General features: G+C 34.2%; 1 pseudogene across 1 annotated transcript in view; it reads right to left on the reverse strand.

Moving 5' to 3' along the window:
- The window catches only part of LOC308264002 (Y-box-binding protein 1-like), a 119621-nt pseudogene that overhangs the window by 35805 nt on the left and 64166 nt on the right, over positions 1-19650 (reverse strand). The window lies entirely within an intron of this gene.

The raw sequence follows: 19650 nt of genomic DNA on the forward strand, positions 1-19650 counted from the left end.
ACATGATTTACCATGAACTTGTTTCTCCTGAACCTCATCCTGTTTATCTTTGCTCCCATCTCTAATGTGATCTCATGTAGAAAAGAAAGAAGCAAATGATGTGGTACAGTCTGTCCCTTGTGAATAGCTCTGCTAGAATTTGATGACACCCAAATACTTAATCAAACTTGCTCAGGGATAATTTTGGTCAAATGTAAAGATAAAACAAGAAATGGATTCTAGAGAAATAAAAAATGGCCTCAGGACAATGTCATGATATGTTATCAAATATGAAGGATATGTTTCATGCTAGATGGAGTGATTTATATTTTTATCAAAATTGTACTGATAATTTTAAAATCAAGATTAGAGTGATGTATATTATATTTTCTTTTCAAAATTTCAAAAGTTCCATGTATGATAACATCTCAAAAATTAAAGAATCAGAAAAGCCAGGAAAGTAAAAAGGAAACAGAAATAAATAGAAAAAAGAAAAATCTTAAGAAAAGAGAATATTATATTTTTTTCCCAACATATCAAGTACTTCCTATTCTGTTTATCAGAATTAGGCTGAGTATTTGGCAGTATCCTACTTAAAGCAATAATAAGAAGGTTAATCTCTTTCCATATTTTTACCTTAGTGTTAAATTCTTTTGCATGTGGCTATAATTATGGGAACTTCAGAATTCCACAATTATAATACACCTATTATATTATAGAGAAAAGAAAGTGTTTCAATATTCTAGAGCTACAGGTATCAACAAACATGAAATGTTTTGTGTGGAACACAACAAATTAATTTTAAAGTAACAGAATAATGAAGACATCTGACTAAGTCAGTTTTTGAAAGAAGATCAAAGAGAAGGTACTTTCTATAACATAAAAAAAAAACTTGAAACAGAGTCCTAGTATAAAAACATAGTGTGATTTGGACATAGGACCAAACACATAGACTAAGATAACAACAGACAGGGGTAAGAAACATACCAGGGTACAAATGAGCTTAACTTGTGATAAGGCTGGCTCCAAAAATCTCAAAGGAAAAAAAATCACATTTTAATAGATGGCCTAGAAAATTATGTTCCTTCATAGAAAAATTAAATTTTATTTTTATCATCTTCTTATATAGCTAGATAAAAATGGGCAGGTCCGAAAGATGGGCAAGGCATGAAGGACATGAAGCACTAGAGGGAAAATAAGCAGGAAGAGAGATCATCACCCTATAATATTTATTTCTAGGAGAAATTACCACCCTTTAACATTTATTTCTATAAAAGGGTAAATTCTGGATAGTTGAAGATCTAAATGGAAAAAAAGTCCAAATGAAAAAGTATAATGGGAAAGGTATATAAGAAAATATATTTTTATATTGTTTCAGTATAAATTATTTATCAAAATTTGAAAATAAAAAATATTGTGCTAATATGCTCTTAATAAATGTCAATGATTAGTAATGAAATATTGACCATTTTGGGTGATGAAGAAGAAGAAAATCATGAATTAACCTTTGGATGAGAAAGGGTTTTAGTGAGATGGTTTAACTCCACCTTCTCATTTATTTCTTAAGACAAACATCAGACAAGTTTAACATAAAAATTTCATACAGGAAAAATACTAAAATCCCATGAAATTAATATGTATATTATATACCATATAAAACATATACACAATAAAAATTTTAAAACCAGGAAAAATATGAACAGCTTCACTGTAAGGATACTGAATTACATAAAATTCACTCAGTTGCCTAGATCACTTTATCATTTGAAATAAAAGAGCTGAGAGTATACATCATGATATGAGAGACAAAAACACTCAAAATGTCCTCAAAGGCATATTTCTTTTAAAGGATAAGCATATTTTATCTGGGTTGCTATAGATTGTTCAGTTGCAGGTAGGCATGCTTGAGGCTCTTGATTGCATCCCCAGCAAGCAAAAAAAAAAAAAAAAAAAAAAAAAAATCTGTTGCAACACAATTCTATTGCACCATTCCTGTTGCTTATATTAAAGAAATTAAAATTTCTTTGAAATTCTTCAAAATTTTCCACATAATCTGATTAAAAATTCATAGGGCAATTTACACAAACATCATATTTAAAAATTTTTCACCAATAAAGAATTTAGTTAAGCACTCTTTTTTTTTTTTTTTTTTTTTTTTGCGGTACTAGGAATGGGGAATGGAACCCAGGGGCATTCTACCTCTGGCCTACAACCCACGTCCTATTATTTAGTTTTTTGTTTTTTGAAATAGGGTCTCACTGAGTTGCCAAGGACCTCACTAAGTAGCTGAGGCTGTTGGTAAACCACAGTAGTCTAGTCTCCGCCTCCAGAATGCTGGGATTACAAGTGTACACCACCACGCCTAGCAAGCACTCTTGATAAAGAAATTACTAAAACTTAGACCTGTAATATAAAGGCCACATAAAAATAATAATTTTCTTTTAGATATTGTTTGTGGAGCCTTCGAAAACCGAAGTTGCTGCTACACTTTTTACGCTCAAAATTTTATATAATCTTTGAACATCAAAGGGCCAAATGATTGATCATACATAGGTCATGAAAGCTATTCAACAAATTGTTTCATTGCTTTTGAAAAGTTGTTTTATCCTGTGTGAAGCAGTGATAAATCCCTGAAAGAATTATTAAGTCTCTGAAACATGAAAGTAAAACTTCACTTGTTCAGAAGCAGCCAGTTTTATCCAGGATACACCTGCTTCTCCATCCAAGTCAGGAAATTTTACTTAAAGAATCTTCATTCTCTGTCTCTGTCTCTCTCTGTATATATACTTGTTCTGTTCATTCTACAGTGGTTTATTTCTTTGGGATCTTTTAAAATTTGGAGTCATTCTCATATTTACCATCATGTAGCATAGTTGGCATCTGAAGGATGGAATTTCCTCTTGAAGCACATTATAAATGTGAGAGACTATGGACATTCCTTAAGAATTTGATTTGGTTTGTTTGGAGTTTTGCTCACCCCCTCTCTTCTACCTTAGCAATTGCCCCTCTTCAGTTCACCATTTGTACAAGCTCTACACATTTCCTTTTAGATTTCACTGAGCATTTTGGGGTTTTACTGCCAAGTGAAACATCATCCTTGCTAACTTCAGCTTTTATTTGGTAAACTGACCCACTGTCCAAGCTGCTCCCTCTTTCTTGACCTCTTTTCCTCTAGTAATGTTCATCTTCACTCTACCTGAGCTTGTCACCACCCATAACTGTTGACTTTCAGAAATATTAACTTACAAGTTATTATACCCTCACCATGTATATCTACTACTCAGTTATAGTGATAATATCTTAGTTTTGACCTCATATGGGTGTCCTGGCTGTGTCTGTATTAAAAAAGATGTTCTGGTATTAATTTTGAAAATGTAAAAGCAGTCAGAGCCTGGGTGCTATGTAGACACTCAGGCAGGCAGAGGCAGCAGCTGTTCTGAGCAGAGCTCCCCTCCCTCTCTCTGCCCGTTGTTCTAATAATAAGTTTATAGAAAGAATGTAAAGAAAATTAAGTCCTTGAACCTTAAAAGCCCTCAAGAGAATTAAAGATTTTAGCCCTAAAAATATGTAGAGGCAACCAGTGCCTCTGTTTACCTCCTGTCCTTTGTGACCCGGCCTGGGTATAGGAAAGGTAAACTCTGTTACTTCAAAGTACCCACAGTTGATGAGCAACCAATACTGCCTAATACATAGAGGCAGAAACAAGGTAGATTATTGACCTCTGAGCTTAGTAAGTATACTGTCCAGAGGCAAAAAGGCACTATCTGACTAAGAAAGAAGTTACTAGCACATTGCCTTGGTAACACTGATAAGAACATACCAATACAAAATCTATTTAAAGGCCAGAGATGGAGAGGTGGTCAGAGTTTCATTTGGGGACACTCCAGAGTGCCTTCACACTGCTTTCACTTCACTTCTTTTTCTATTTCCTACTGTTTTTGTAATGAAGACTTGTTAAAACTCCACCAAGATGTCTGTTGGCTTTAATTTCCCTATTCAATAAATCCTAGTTGAGTAGAGGAAGAAGAGCCCACAGCGCCATTACAAACGTAACACTGGCTATAACCTGTTTGCATTTTTTTTTTTTATTTTTTTATTGGTGCACTGTATTCATACATCATAGTGGGATACAAAAAACTTTTGTAGACATACATGCACACTTCGCCCAGTCAGCCCCCACCCGATCCCCACCCCATTCCCTCCCCATCCCTCCTTCCCATGCTTGGCTTAGTGGTTGACATCTAGTATTATAGCAATTTATCCAAAATTAAAAATGATAGTCTCACAGAACAGTTTCATTTGTCTGATACCAAGCTTTTGATAACTTAAAGATTACATTTTAATATTTCTTTTTGTTTTCTTTCTTACCAGAGAATATTTTTTTAGGTGAAACTATCATATATTTATATATTTATTTTACAGAAAAAATCTATCCTAATATGTAATATGGACTCTAGGTACCCAAAACGATCTTAAAAAAGAACAAAGCTAGAAGATATATATTTTCTAATTTCAAACCATATAGAGCTATAATAATTGAAACAGTGTAGTACTGTTCTAAAGGCAGATATATAAACCATTGGAGTTAAATAAAAGCCTAGAGATACATTCTTCCATATATTGTCAAGTTATTTTTGACAAGGTTTCTACGAACATTTAGTGGAGGAAATAATAATCTTTTAACTAAATATTGTTGAAAAATAATAATTACATGAAAAAGTATAAAATTGGACCCTTACTTAATCCCATATACAAATATTAACTCAAAATAGATAAAAGACCTAAATATAAATCTTAAGACTATAAACTTTTAGAAGAAAATCTGGGTCATAAAACCTCACAACATTGAAATTGGCAGTGATTTCTTGGATATGATTTCAATGGCAGAGGCAACAAAAGGGTAAACAAACTCCCTAAAAAATAAAATATTGTATATCCAAAGACAATGTAAACAGAGTTAAAAGTTACTGATAGAATGGGATAAAATATTTCCCAATGCTATATCTGAAGGTATATTAATATTTCAACTAGAAATCCTAAAAATTAACAACAATAAAAGCAAACAATACAATTTAGAGATAGGTATAAGACTAACATAAATAATGAATCTCCACAGATAACTAATCTTATTTGTCTGTTGGATGGAAAATCTTGTTTCTCTGGTTCTGGTGTGTGTTACCTATTTCTTCTTTATAGTAAATCTCTTTGAGTATTTTCTCTAGTGCTGGTTTTGAAGACATAAATTCCTTCAGTTTCTGTTTGTCATGGAAGCTTCTTATTTCTCCATCTAATTTGATAGAAAGTTTTGCTGGGTAGAAAATTTTTGGCTGGAAGTTGTTTTCTTTCAGAGTTTGGAATATGTTACTCCAAGCCCTTCTGGCTCTCATGACTTGGTTTGGGAAGTCTGGAGTGATTCTAATTGGTTTGCCTCTGAATGTCACTTGGCCCTTTGTTTTTGTTGCCTTTAAGATTCTCTGCTTGGCTTCCACAGTGGTCATTTTGACAATTATGTGGCATGGGAATCCTCTTCTCTGATCCTGTCTAAAGGGAGTTCTATAAGTTTCCTGGATCTGTGTATCAACCTCTTGCTCTATGTTTGGAAAATTTTCTGCTATTACTTCCTTGAAGAGATTGTTGATCGCTTTGGTTTCACCTTCTTTTCTCTCCTCTACTCCAATTATTCTTAGGTTAGCTCTCTTAAAATGGGCCCATATTTCTTCAATGTCAGATTCCTGCTGTCGGATATTTTTTTCTAGATTAGAAACTATGCATTCCTTTCTGGATTTCTCATCTTCTAAGAGCGAGATTCTATTCTCCATGTGGTCTAATCGGTTGTTTGTACTTTGAATTGAGGCCTTTACTTCATTAATTGCATCCTTTATCTCTCTTTGGCTCTCTCTGAATTCTTTTCAAAACACCTCTATTATTTCTGCAGTTATTTTCCTGACTTGATCTTCTAGAAATCTCTGAATTTCTGTTTTATCGGGTTCTGATGTTGTGGGGTTGTGGGCATTCATTGTTCCATTGTTATTCCTCTTTCCCATGATTTCGGGTGTTTGTGCCTTCTCTGGGTTCTTCCCTTGGGTCACTGTGACTTCACTAAAGGTGCTCTGGATCTCGAGTCTGTGGTATCTCAGTCCCCACTACTCCTTTACTGGGTTGTATCGCAAAGTCTCAGATCCAGGGAGTCAATAGAGGCTGCTTTAGACTATGGGGGGGTGCCAGGTTGTACGTTCTCTTATGGTGTGATATCTCTGCCACCGCCACTCCCCCACTGGGTCAAGTCCCTGGGAGTCGGTACTGGGATTTCTCCTCTGGGGCCCGCAATTTGTCTCACTGTTGTTGAATATGCAGATGGAGCTGTAGTGGACTTGGTGAATTCACTGCTGCTGCCGCTGCCGCTGGTGGCAATATGGCGCCACTGCTACGCCCTCGGCTGTGAGGCTGGCGTATTTCTTCTCTGTTTTTGAACTCCGCTCTGAGTCCCTGCAGCGTGTGCTGAGCCCAGCCACTGGGAGCTTTAGATGCTTTCTGCGCCGAAAAATCTGCCAAATGCCGCCGGGCTCTTCCGCAGCGGCTCACCTAGGCTCGCTGTCCAGGCTCTTCCGCAGCAGCTCACCTTGGCTCGCTGCCCGCCGCTCCTCTCTGGAGCCTGGTGCGCTGTTGCGTGTTTTGGTCTGTAGCCGTAGCCATCCAGTGAGCTTGCCGCTGCCGCCAGCAGTAAGGCACTGCTGCCGCGTCCTCGGCTGTGAGGCTGGCGTATCTCCTCTGTGGCTCTGAGCTCTGTTATGAGATTCCCTCCTCTCTGGGGCTGTTGTTTTTTTGTTTCTCTGGTGATTTTGTTTTCTGGCTATGAAAGGCGCTGATTTTGTGGTAATAGATATTGGTTGTTAGCGGGGCTCTTAAGGCCCGCTTTACTCGGTCGCCATCTTCCCGGAAGTCCACTGCATTTTATTTTTTCTCTCTTCTTTTGCATTCACTTTTTTGCACTTAGCTTTGATCCATTATATAAAACTGTCTTGACAATATTTTCAAATGGATTTTATAATCTAACTTATTATTAATTTGCCTAGAAGAATGAATCAAATGGTCTTGTTTTCTTTTTTTTTTCTTTCTTTCTTTTTTTTTTTTTTTTTTTTTTTTGGTACTGGGATTCCTGGAAGTCCTTCTATCTCCGGGCTACACTCCCAGACCTATTTTTACATTTTTATTTGGAAACAGGGTCTCCTAAACCAACGTGTGCGGCTGGATTCGAACCTACGCAATCCTCCTGTCTCTGCCTCCCAAGCGCGGGGATTACAAGCATGCGCCACCACGCCCGGCCTTGTTTTCTTTTATTTCTCTTATTTTCTCTTATATGTTGTGTTGTTATAACTTCATGGTATACAACTAGAATTCAAGAGTAAGACCCACTAGCATGCTATTTCCTCTTTCATCTTTTAGTATGTTTCTCAGCTTTTTCTATAGATTTTTATAGCCACAGGTACAAAGTTCTTCATCTTTCCTAAAACCTTTTTAACTTCAGTATATGTTTACCTGCACTATCCTTTCTTTCCTCATGCCTACAGTAGAATATAAAGTTTTCATTTTTCTAATGCTAAATTTCACAATGTTGTGCCAAGACTCAACCATTTAGTCAACACATGAATTCAGAGAACTTAATACATAATTATTACATTAATTATTGCTTCTCACATTTAACTTGAGCTCTTTGTCTATGAATTTATCTTCAGAGAAAGTGAGTTTTGTGAATAATCCAATGAATGCTTTTATTTGGGGTTTCCTGACATAATAAGTAATTTTTAAATTTCAAACTTTTCCATTAACTAATATGTGGAAGATTGTGATTCTGAACAACCTAAAGTTTATAATGAAATTTGACTGATCTATTTAAAATATAATTTGCTTTTCTAATGTGTTTAGAGACTCAAAAACATAGTTAAACCTGACAAGTTTAAAGAGGTATTTAAGCCCTCTTTCAAACTCTCTAAAATTGTTTTAATGAAGATTTAAACTAATGCTGTAGTATCATATAGAATTATTTTTTTCCTCTATTTAACTCTCTAGAATGTTTTTACAAGGGCCAAAACCTATTCTAGGAAAAACTGCTTTTTGAAGCAGCCTTTAAATGGCATTGTGAGCAGCCTGTTGAGATAAAATGATGTAGAACACATTTGAAAATAAATAGATAACAAAACCAAGTGAGATGTCTGTTTGTTTTAATAGTTTGCCACCTAAATTTTGTTATAATACTCTTCCTGTGGGTCAGGTGCCTAAGTTTTCCTTTGTAATCATTTGCCTTTCTTTTTCCTACCTCCTAGTTTATGGTGGAGAACTGCCCATTTCTTATGAATGTTCCAATAGTTTGGGTTCTTTTTGTTTTAGATACAAATGAGCTAAACCTTTGAAACCAGTCTTTGGCAGTGTGAAATGGAAGAGACACATAAACACAGCTCTCTGACTTATCTTCCCATATGCTAAAAATGTCTACTTAAGTGCAAATGAAATATTTTGTGAGAAAAGAGGAATGATTTGCCCATTGATGAAGCAAATATGAAGCTTTTTCTCTCCAAATGGGAATAAAACATGAAAGTTTACTAAAAAGTAAACTATAATAACCTCTAGAAGCTTTTAGCGGATTATGACTTGATTTATTGATAACTAGAACAAAGAAGTGATTAATTAAATTTAAAAAAAGGAGGCACAGCTTTGAAGTTAATATTTTTTCTTTAAAAAGGATTCTATTATTTTTACAATAAGTACAAAAGTTTCTGTTTGTTCCTTTGGGTGGGGCAGGCAGGAGCCCCTGGGAGAGGAAGGGAGGCTGAGAAGCCAGGCCATGAGCTCAATTGTTGCCTTTGTTCTTGGAGTGCTTTGAATCTTTAAGGATTTACAATGTACTTTCCTTACACAGGAACCTCCAGGAGAGAATGAACATGTGCTAGAAGGCTGAGATAGACCAAGAGCTTCTTTTCCTTCCAGCAGAAAGATAAATAACCCATACATGAGAGCATGAAAATATTAGACAATGAAAACCCAGTCTTTGGTTTTTTACAAAAGATTCTGATAGTGAAATGCAGGAAATAAATCATAAAGTAAGTTTTCTTCTGTAATGGAGGTTCTTTGACATTCTAATTATCCCAGAAGTAATTTCTTCATGGTAAATGTACTCAATCATCTGTTTTCTTGCAGGAGGAACTAGAATTTTTCCAGCACCTTATGCATAGCAGCAGGTATTTTAGCAGTGCACACATGTTTCCTTATGTCCACGCAGTGAGTGTAATAATATATTACATCGTCAGTTGGAATCAAAGCAGGTTATGCATTTCTGTGTTAGTGATTGAAATCATGCATCCACTCAACAAACATTTATGGAGACTTTGTGTACTTGAAACAAAAATTTGGTGCCATTTTTATCAGCACAGATATAGGTGGTTTGCATGAAATGATTTATAACTATGGAGTCGGTAGGTAGATTAAACGTAAAAACTGTTCATGGTGGCATATACAAGTTACTTAAAACAAAAAATCAGTATTGAAAGACTTATCAAAAGGGACAAAAAGCTGAAAATGCTTTCATTTTATTAATTAGATATCACTAATAATTTTAAAATCACCAAACTATGCTCCACTTATGAGTTTGATTTTTAGGTAATCACTTCCACACTGTGAGCTCATTCAGTGTCTGTCATTCTGGGCCTGGCTTATATCACTTAACATAGTATACTCCTGATTCATCCATGTTGTCTCAAATAACAAAATTTCCTTTTTTCAAGGATTGACAGTATTAAATACTGACTATACTCATGGTATATTGCAATATTTTAAAGAAATAGATTTAAAATTTTCTCAATGCAAAAGAACCAGTAAGTAGGTAAAGTGATGAGCATGACTTAATTATTCTACACTGTAGGCCTATATTAAAATATCACAGTGTGTAAATATATACACTAAGTATTCTTCAATTGAAACAAATAAAGTAAAATAAATAAGAGAACTATGAGCATAGTAATATAGCAGAAATACTTAGCTACTATGGAAGAAGTCAGAGCAGTTAAAGGCAAGCCTTTAAACAGAAGGCTGAGTCATGAGAAACGCCCTAGAAGAATCTTCTAATTTGAGAGGAAGAAGGCAGGGATGTTGTATAGTATTAGAAAAAGGAATTAGTCCACCATTAGCTGCTTCAAGAGTATTTGGCCATAGTCTTTGGAGATGTCTGGCTTAGCAAACATTATTAGGCAATTTGGGTTTATCACAAGGGGTGGGAAGGACACTTGAGGAAGCTAAGGTCACAGTGAGGCCATGGTAGAAAATGTTCAGTTGTTTAAGTTCTCTCATGCTGTGAATTGTTTTTAACATATTGGTTTTTTTGCTTGTTTTTGCTATAGCTATAAAAATGTTTATGCCAGGGTGGGAAATCTAGTTTAGAAGCACCCAATACTGCAATATATATATATATATATAGTATTATAAGTTTGCAGAAACTTACACTAGATGCTAGATGTGGTGGCACATGCCTGTAATCCCAGTACTTGGGAAGATGAGGCAGGAGGATCATAGGAACAATATCTGTAACTTAGTGATACTCTCAGCAACCTAGCAAGACCCTGTTTCAAAACAAAACAAAACAAGTGTGGGAACGCAGCTCAGAGGTATAATGGCTCTGTGTTTAATTCCCCATGTCAAAACTTAAAATAAAAATAAAAACAAAATAAATAAAGAAAAAAAGCTTATGCCTGTCTCTGTCTCTATTGGCCCTTCTCTCTATCCCATCTCTCCATCTCTAATCTCAAGCTATTCGCAACTCAAGGTCTGTTTATTTTTTTATATCTTAATTTTGTTTTCTCACACTTCCTTCTACAGCTCAAACTTTTTCTGACAGTGTGTGTATCAGTTCAACTAACATTTCAAGTTAAGACTTTGTGATATGTGAGTAGAGAATGTAAAATCACAAAAAGTTTCTTCGTTAAGACCCTTTCTTTTGTGAATATGACATGCCTCTGCTTAGCTTGAAAAATGGCAGGATCATGTAAATTTTGAAAGTTTAAAATATGCAGCTTTTTACATAGTAGAATAAATTTTGCCTAATTCAGTTTGTTTTCTTTGACATTTAAGAAATCTCAAACTTTTGAACTCCCGTGATAACCTAATCACAGATGATTGCAGCACAAATCTTTCTTTTTTATATAATTTGGATTGGATACTTAAGTTATAATTAAACTAAAATAAAATATAATTTATCTAAGAAATTTTGTCAAAATTTTAACCAAAAAATAATTCTCAGTAAGAAAAATAAAAATTAGTGAATTTTTAATTCCTATGGAGAATATACATAAGCAAATCAAAAATTAATTAGATAATTTAAGAAAGCAGTGGATCTATTTTTCTGTAGATGACAACTGGCCCAGCCAAGTTTTAGGTACAAACTCCTGAACACCAAACCCCCAGATTTTAATTAATTTGGTTCCCCACTTTTCTGGAGGACATATCTTTCATATATTTTTCTCTATCTGGTATGCAGTGAGCAAATTTTCTTTTTTTTTTCCTTTTCATTAATTTGATTTGTTTGGTTGTTTGCAATATTTTATCAATTAAGTCTGCATTAAAGTTATATGGTTGCCACGGGCAATATCCATCTATTTTTATATCAAGCAGATATGTTTATGCCTTTTATAGACTTAAATGGGAGATTGAACTTGCCATGGAACTTTTTAAATAACAAATCTGCAACTTTGGTACTGCTTTATCTTGTTCACATTATCCACAATCCATTTTAGTGGTCTGTTTGTGTGTGTGTGTGGGGGGGGGTACAGGAGCTTCAGTATTTTCACCACCACATCACAAACGTTTGAGTCTGCTTGAAATACTTTATACTAGAATAAACATGTTGGCTTATTTTCTTAAGAATAAATTCTAACACAATCTATTTTAAAGGTTTATAATTTTAAGAAAAAAACTAAATTTTAAAAATGTAATTATGTTCTGCAGACCATAGATTTATTTAGGGTGAAGATATGTTTGGTATTTGCTTTCCTATGGAAAAGTGGATTTTCAAAACATCTTACAAAATGAAAATTTGAGCTACTAAATCTGAAACTCTGGATCAAGCATGTTGTCATTACTGCAAAAATTCCTGTGGTTCTCATGGTTAGCCTTTGGCATCCACAGTTATGGAAACTTTGAAGTCTTTCTAATTTTGGAAAATATGGGTGGGATATTTTATTCTAGTTGTGCTAAGCAAGATTCTTGTCTTTATCAAAGCTTAAGCTTTGAAATACATGTATGCCATTTAAAAGAAGTGGCAGATATAAGAACTTAGAACCCTGTGAATAAGTAAGTGATGATATATTGTATACTCTATATAGACAGAAATAGATTACTATTTTGTATTTTAGCTACTTACACATTTAAAATTGACAACCACATATTAACAGTCAAACTTCCTCTAGAGAGCAGAAAAATGAATTCCTTACAATGTGATAATACTTTTCAAACCTACAATGTGATAAAAGTACATCCCATATTTAACCCAGAACCTATATTATATGATAGTTTCAGCATTGCAGTAATCATATCCAACCTTTAACAAGATGTATTGAGGTTATAGGTTGTAATGTGATCTGTGGAGATAAGGGCTGGGATATCTGGTAGTCTGCAAATATAACCTCAAATTATTCCAGTCCTCATATGAAGTTCCCTTTCAAAAAAGGTATCCCATCAAGGAATAAAGTTTATCTCTTTACACTATGAATCTAGGGATGGCCATATGAGTATTTTAGCCAATGAGACTAGAATACTATAGTCAAGCAGACTCTAGAAAAATATCTGTGCATTGCATCTTACTTTATGCTTCTCTTGAAAGTAAGCAGCTATAGGCACAAACCTAAAATCACCTGCTGGAGGATAAACAAGTAAGTGGAGAAGGACCATGGCACACCAGGTAGCATCCTATTCTTTTCTGACCTGGAGACTACAGTACAATAATCTACCGTCTTCAGAAGGAATGGATTAAAGGGCTCCCCTACAAACAAACTTCAGTTTAAAAATCAAGCTGTTGCTATTGTTTAATTTTCTTCATATGACATGTGCTAAAAAATAGTTACGCAAAATGCCGTAATACACATTTTCATGAGAAAACTGGGCTAGACTCATTTACATGCAATGAACACAGGATGAAAGGATGTTTTTCAAGGAGTGGCAGGAGAATGAGTGTGTATTTGCGAATGATAGGACCTCGTTTATTATGTGATATTCCTTATTCTTTTAAAAAGTAAGTCATCATGCTTTGTGAAATCTTATTTAATTCTCCAAAATGTTGACTATCTAAATCTTTTACTGTTCTTTGAATATAATAGAAGATTGAAGCTAGTAGTATACCCATAGATTGTCACTGTACACGCTTGTGCTTTTGAAAGTGCCAAACCAGCTATAATCGTTTCTCTCATGTCCTATTGTAATGATATTTAGAGATAAAAATACATTAAAGAGAAGATGGATGAGCAATGTAATTCTCAATGAGGTTTAAAAATGAGGATGGAAGTGTTATCACATTTCAAACTATAGGGGTGCCAATCATGTGCAAAATAATGATAAAGGCATGAAATTTTAAGTAAATCCTATGATTTTTTTTGTATGACTAATTTTGTTTTTAGTTACTAAAGGTTAATCAAAAAGAAGACAAACATTTTAGGTAAAAAACATGGTTTTGACTCAGCCTCTAAGGTTCTTAGTTTTTCTTAACTATAGATTATGATAACTTATTATAATTTTTTCACTTTTATATACTGTGAGCATTTAGGATACTTTATGTTATATCCAAATATAATCTCAAAATCATGTCTTCATTTACAGATACCAGGAAAAACCTTTGTTCTTCATTGGTTTATGGCAATAATAATAAGCTTATAGCAATTATTATACTGGTTTACACGTATCTGGAACAATCCAAGTAAACAATTGGCAAGAGAGTATCTCTCAAAATTTCTAGTTATTATAATATAATGTGATAATAAATAATATAATGATAATGATGATGATAAGGACCAAAACACTATTATAAATAATTTGACTACTGTAATATAAATATAATCTGAACAGGCTTTGACTAATTACTTTGAGTTTTATTTCTAAAATGCTTTCCTAAGCAAATTGGCAGCATTAAAGATTGCAAGAAAAAGTATCTATGCCTTTATATACACCAACCACAAATCCATTGAAAAAGAATTCTGGAAAATAATTTCACTCACAATAGTCTACAAAAAAAAAGTTCCTCCTATGATCCTGTAAAGGCATAATAAATATCATCAAAATGGCCATACTACCAAAAGTAATCTAGAGATTCAGTACAATCCCTATCAAAATGCCAATGTAATTCTTCAAACTAGAAAAAAAAAAAGGTCCTAAAGTCATATTAAAAAAAAACGAAAGAAGCTGGGCATTATGGCGCCCGCTTGTAAATTCAGCACTCAGGAGGCTGAAACTGGAGGATCGTGGTTCGAGGACAGCCTCAGCTACTAAACCTCAGCTACTTAGTGAGGTCTTCGGCAACTTAGTGAGACCCCGTTTCAAGTTAAAGAATAAAAAATAGGACAGGGGGTGTAGCCCCTGGGTTTCATCATCAGACCTGCAAACAAAACAAAACAAAACAAAACAAAACAAAAAAACAAACAAAAAAAAGCCCAGCCAAAATAGCTAAAGCAAACTTGAGCAACCATGCTGAAGGTGAAATACTACCTTTCAAATCAAATAACAAACCTATAGTAATACAAATAGCATGATATTGGCCTAAAATAGACATATAGACCAATGGAGTAAGTTAGAAGATACACAAATCCTGACACGTTTATCCAGTTGAATTTTGACAAAAAGTCTAAAAACATTCACTAGAAAAAGATATTTTTTCAACAAGTAGTGTTAGAAAAACTGGATAAGGATATGTAGAAGAATGAAACTAGACTCCTTTCTCTCACTCTGCATAAATGTAAATTCAAGATGGACCAAAGCTCTAGAAATTAGACTTGGAGCTTTGTAATAATTAGAAGTAAGCATAGGACAAGCCTGCAACACATCAGCACTGGTAAAGACTCCCTTAATAAGACATTTAAGTTCAGGAAATAAAACAGAATCAATAAATGGTATGTCTTCAAATTCAAAAGCTTCTGTCCAGCAAAAGAAACAAGGTCAGTCTGAAAGGAGAGCTGTGAGAATGAGAAAAAAAAAAAAACTTTGCCATCTACTCTTGATAAATTATTATTTTTTAAAGTATATAAAAAACAGAAACCTTAACTTCCCATAGCAAACAACCCAAGCAAAAATGGACATCTGAACTAAATACTTCTCAAGAGAAAAAATACAATAGGTAAACTAATATTTTTTTAAAACGTGTTCAACATCACTAGCAACCAGAGAATAACAAGTCAAAAATTATATGAGATTCCATCTAATTCCATTTAAAATGGCATTCATCAAGAATATAAACAATAATAAATCTTGGCAAGGATGTGGGAAAATAACTCTTCTGCACTGTTGATGGGATTGTAAATGAGTACACCCACAATGGAGATCACTGTGGAGGTTCCGCAGATGACGAGGAATGAAATCACTATATGATCCAGCTATACCGTGCTTTTATATCTTCCCCAGAGAATTAAAGTCAGAATACTATAATGATACATGCACACCCATGTTTACAGCAGCTTAATTTATGATAGACAAATTATGGAACCAACATAGGTGTCTCTCTATAGAAGAATGGATAAAGAAAATGTAATATATACACAAAGTGGAGTTTTACTCAGCCATCAAGAACAAAGTTATATCATTTGTAGGAAAACAGATGGAAGTAGAGAATATTATGCTAAGTGAGATCATTCAATCTCAGAAATTAAAGGTTCATATGTTTTCCCTCAAATGGGAAAGCTAGGAAAAATAGAGAACAAATGAGGCTTCAAATAAATACAGAGAGACAGAGTATAGTGGATGGCAGAGAGGGTGAGAAGAGGGAAAAGGAAAAAGGAGGATTGAGGAAGGAAACAGTTCAAATAATGTTATAACCACATAGGACGGTATAACTACCAATCTCACTAATGTGTATGGAGAGAAAGGGTGTAAGAAGGGGGAATGCAGATATATATACCAAGTATGAATGTATCACTTTGAATTTCACTATAATATATAATTACACTGCACCAATATAATTATTTTTAAAATCTATGCTATCATGACAATGAACTTATTAAACTACTTTTTTTTTTTTTGGTGGTACTGGGGTTCCTGGAAGCCCTTCTACCTCCGGGCTACACTCCCAGACCTATTTTATATTTTTGAAACAGGGTCTCTTACGCCAGCGCGGCTGGCCTCGAACCTGTGCGATCCTCCTGTCTCCGCCTCCTAAGCGCGGGGATTACAAGCGTGCACCACCACGCCCGGCATTATTAAACTACTTTGAAATTATATTATTCCAGACAATTTTATATAATTTGGTCCCCAATTTTGTTATAAAAATCACTACAAAATTTTATTAGGCAATACTTCACTAGATATAAGATCATATCATATGTTTAAATCTATTTCTGTATTTTGCTCTAATAAACTGTTCAGGAGCTGGCCAAGAAATATATGAAAGAGATCATTTTTTCAATATATTTTAATTATTTAAACATTTTAGGGACTATTTTTTCTAATATTATGATTAATCTTGTGATGAGAAAATCAATCTGCTTCTTTGGTACTCTTTCACAAAACCTATTCCCCAATGTAATTATCAGTTAAAGCCAAAATTGAGGATCAGTCTACAAAATATTCAGTCGGTACTCCTCAAATTTTCAATGTCATGAGGTAGAAGGAAAGTTGGAGAAACTGAGGAAATGCAACACGAAGGAAATGCAATGTTTAGCCCAGATTTATCTGAAATAGAAAAAAAACAGAATGGAAATACTAATGATAATCAAAGGGAATATTCATTTATTTAGCAATGTATCAGTGTTGGTTTTTAGCTGTGACAAATATGCCATGGTAATGTGAGATAAGATTAGGGGAAGCTTGGGGAGGGGCATATGGTATTTTGTGTACTATTTTAAAAATATTCTTGTACATCAAAAATTCCAAGTAAATATATAGTAGAAAACTCTATGGATTTATAGTTTTAGATGCCTACATAATAATTTTTGCTTAGTTGCATAATCATCTTTCCAACATGAAGATAAGTATTTGTTACATTGCAAACTAGGATGATAATGGAGAATCCTATACTTGTTCATGAAGCAGAAAATAACTATGTTTTCAACTTGTGACTTTGAAGCTATTTAGATTGTATAGCAAAGGTCTCCAATTGGACCCAAACATCCATTCTGCTTTGTATGTAGTGGGGCCACATTATGAAAATGATGCCACAGAATAGGGATTATGTTTTTCCGATTATTTTACAAGAGATGTGGCCTAGATTCTCCTAGAGTTGGTACATGCGATTTCCAGCACGTTCTTACGAGTAGAAGTACACTTTCCTTTGTCCCTTCCTGCTGAATAACATGCAGACACACTCGCCAGAGTTCAAGAATCTATATTAAATTACCACATGGAAGCCATATGTTAAAAATGACAGGGGAAAAATAAAAACAGGCAAAAGATCCTTGGCTCCAATGGACCATCAAGTACAATTCCAGTTCCAAACTGTTAATCTGTCTCTCTTGTATGTAAAAAATAAGTTTCTATCTTATTTAAATTTTTATAATTTGAATTTTCAATTTAGTTGAAATTTAGTTGACATTAAATATAATATCAGAGGACTTCCTGGAAGATGGCAACCCAAGAAAGCAGCACATATCAGCACATATCAGACACTCAATCTTTATTGCCATGAAAATGATGTTCTGACAAAAGCATAAATTTTAAAAGGGCACAGCAGGTGAAAGGTGGCAGAAAATAAAGCTAGAATGCCCACCAAATAGCAGAAAAGAACTCCAATAGCTGCAGTGTATTGATAATAAAAGAAAAAGAAATATAATATCAAATTACATGTTTTTTCAACATGAGGTTTTTGGAATAATCAATATTTGCCAATCAAATTTTCTGGAAAATGTGGCTTGACACCGATAAGCCAATTCTTCAAGGATGTTTGTATGATTTTGAACCTCACTCTGAAGTATAATGAAAGCCAATGAATATTTCTATCTGAAGAATTAAAAAGTATTTTCTTTTTTAAAATGTTTTAATTGTTGCATTGTAGTCATACATCTTAATGGAGTACAAGATGGTAGAGGTTTCCATGCACACAACACTCAGCCCTTACCCAATCCGACCCCATTCGCTCTCTCCTCCCTCCTTCTTATGTTTGGCTTACAGACTGATTTTGATGTTTGTGAATGAACATTAGGAAATTTCTCTCTTCCCTCCTTGAATCCTCCTCTGTTAGGTCACCTTATTTGCTCTTCTATTGTTTCTTTTTCTTCATCTAGAGTCCCTCCTACGACCCATTTTCTCCTTAGATCCTGCATATTAGGGAGTTTAAAAGTATTTTCTTGCAATATTCAACAATATCTAACATTTGTCTATCAAAATTCCTCACTAATACTTTTTCCTAGCTCCAATTCTCATTCTGTTTTATTTAAAGCTGGAAATGTATTTTATTTAACTACTCTAACTATAGCCTATGCTTTCTGTATCTCCTTTACACAAACAAATTGTAAATTATGTTACAAAGCAAATGTTGAAAGTATGTCTGCCTACCTATCTTCCTTCTATACATGCTTATATATAAAATAAAGATAACATTTGATTGGAAACAAAGTACAATCAAAAGAGCTATAAATTCAGCAAATTAGTTCTTAAACCATATAATACCCATTTGATCTTTATATCAATATCCTAGGCAGCTGTATTTTTCCTCTGGACATGACTTTATGTTAAAATATTGGGTAGATTTTGGAAAGAAACTTCAGAAATAACTTTCCATCTTCTTATTTTAGGCCTGAATGAAGTTACAGAGATCTTTATGGACCCTGGCCAATTTATTCAACATTGGCCATTTTTTCCACATTATTCTTATCTGTTATAAACTGGATATTCCTAGAGTCTTTAAAATTTCAATTCCTCTGTAAAATAAGTGTGTTGCAGGCCGACTAGCACATAGGAAAGTATTCCAGTTGTTCTCATCTCTCCTTTTTCACAAGAACATATATGATAAAAGCATGTATGTGCTAAGATCTCACATGGGAGAACCAACTCAGGAGAGACAGTTCTGCTCTCCTTCCTCTCTTAAAACGGCATGCAAATAAGGATGGTGTGTGTTAGAGATGGCTTTCAATATGCTCTGTTTATTCTTTTGTAAGGAAGCCATTAGCATACTTACCCATTTGAATTACTGATAGGACATTTTTGTGACACAACTATGACATATGCAAGAATTGTCCTTGTGTGGTACATCACTTCCTTCTCTAAAAATACAGGTAATGATTGACTCTGGTAATGACTGATAGTCGATCTTCAAATGGTGATCAGTGAAAAACATCTGATTATTTCAGAATTTTGCTTGAACTGTCTAATTAAATTCTTCCTGTTTGCAGCACTGCATGAACATATGTGAGACACAGGTTGAAGTTGAGATTCCTTTCCTCCTTCTTCTCTGCCTTCATTCTTTATTCTAAAAGTAAACATTGAGATCCTACTGCATGCAGT

Source organism: Muscardinus avellanarius (assembly GCF_963383645.1).
Source record: "Muscardinus avellanarius genome assembly, chromosome: 6".
Lineage (NCBI taxonomy): Eukaryota > Metazoa > Chordata > Mammalia > Rodentia > Gliridae > Muscardinus > Muscardinus avellanarius.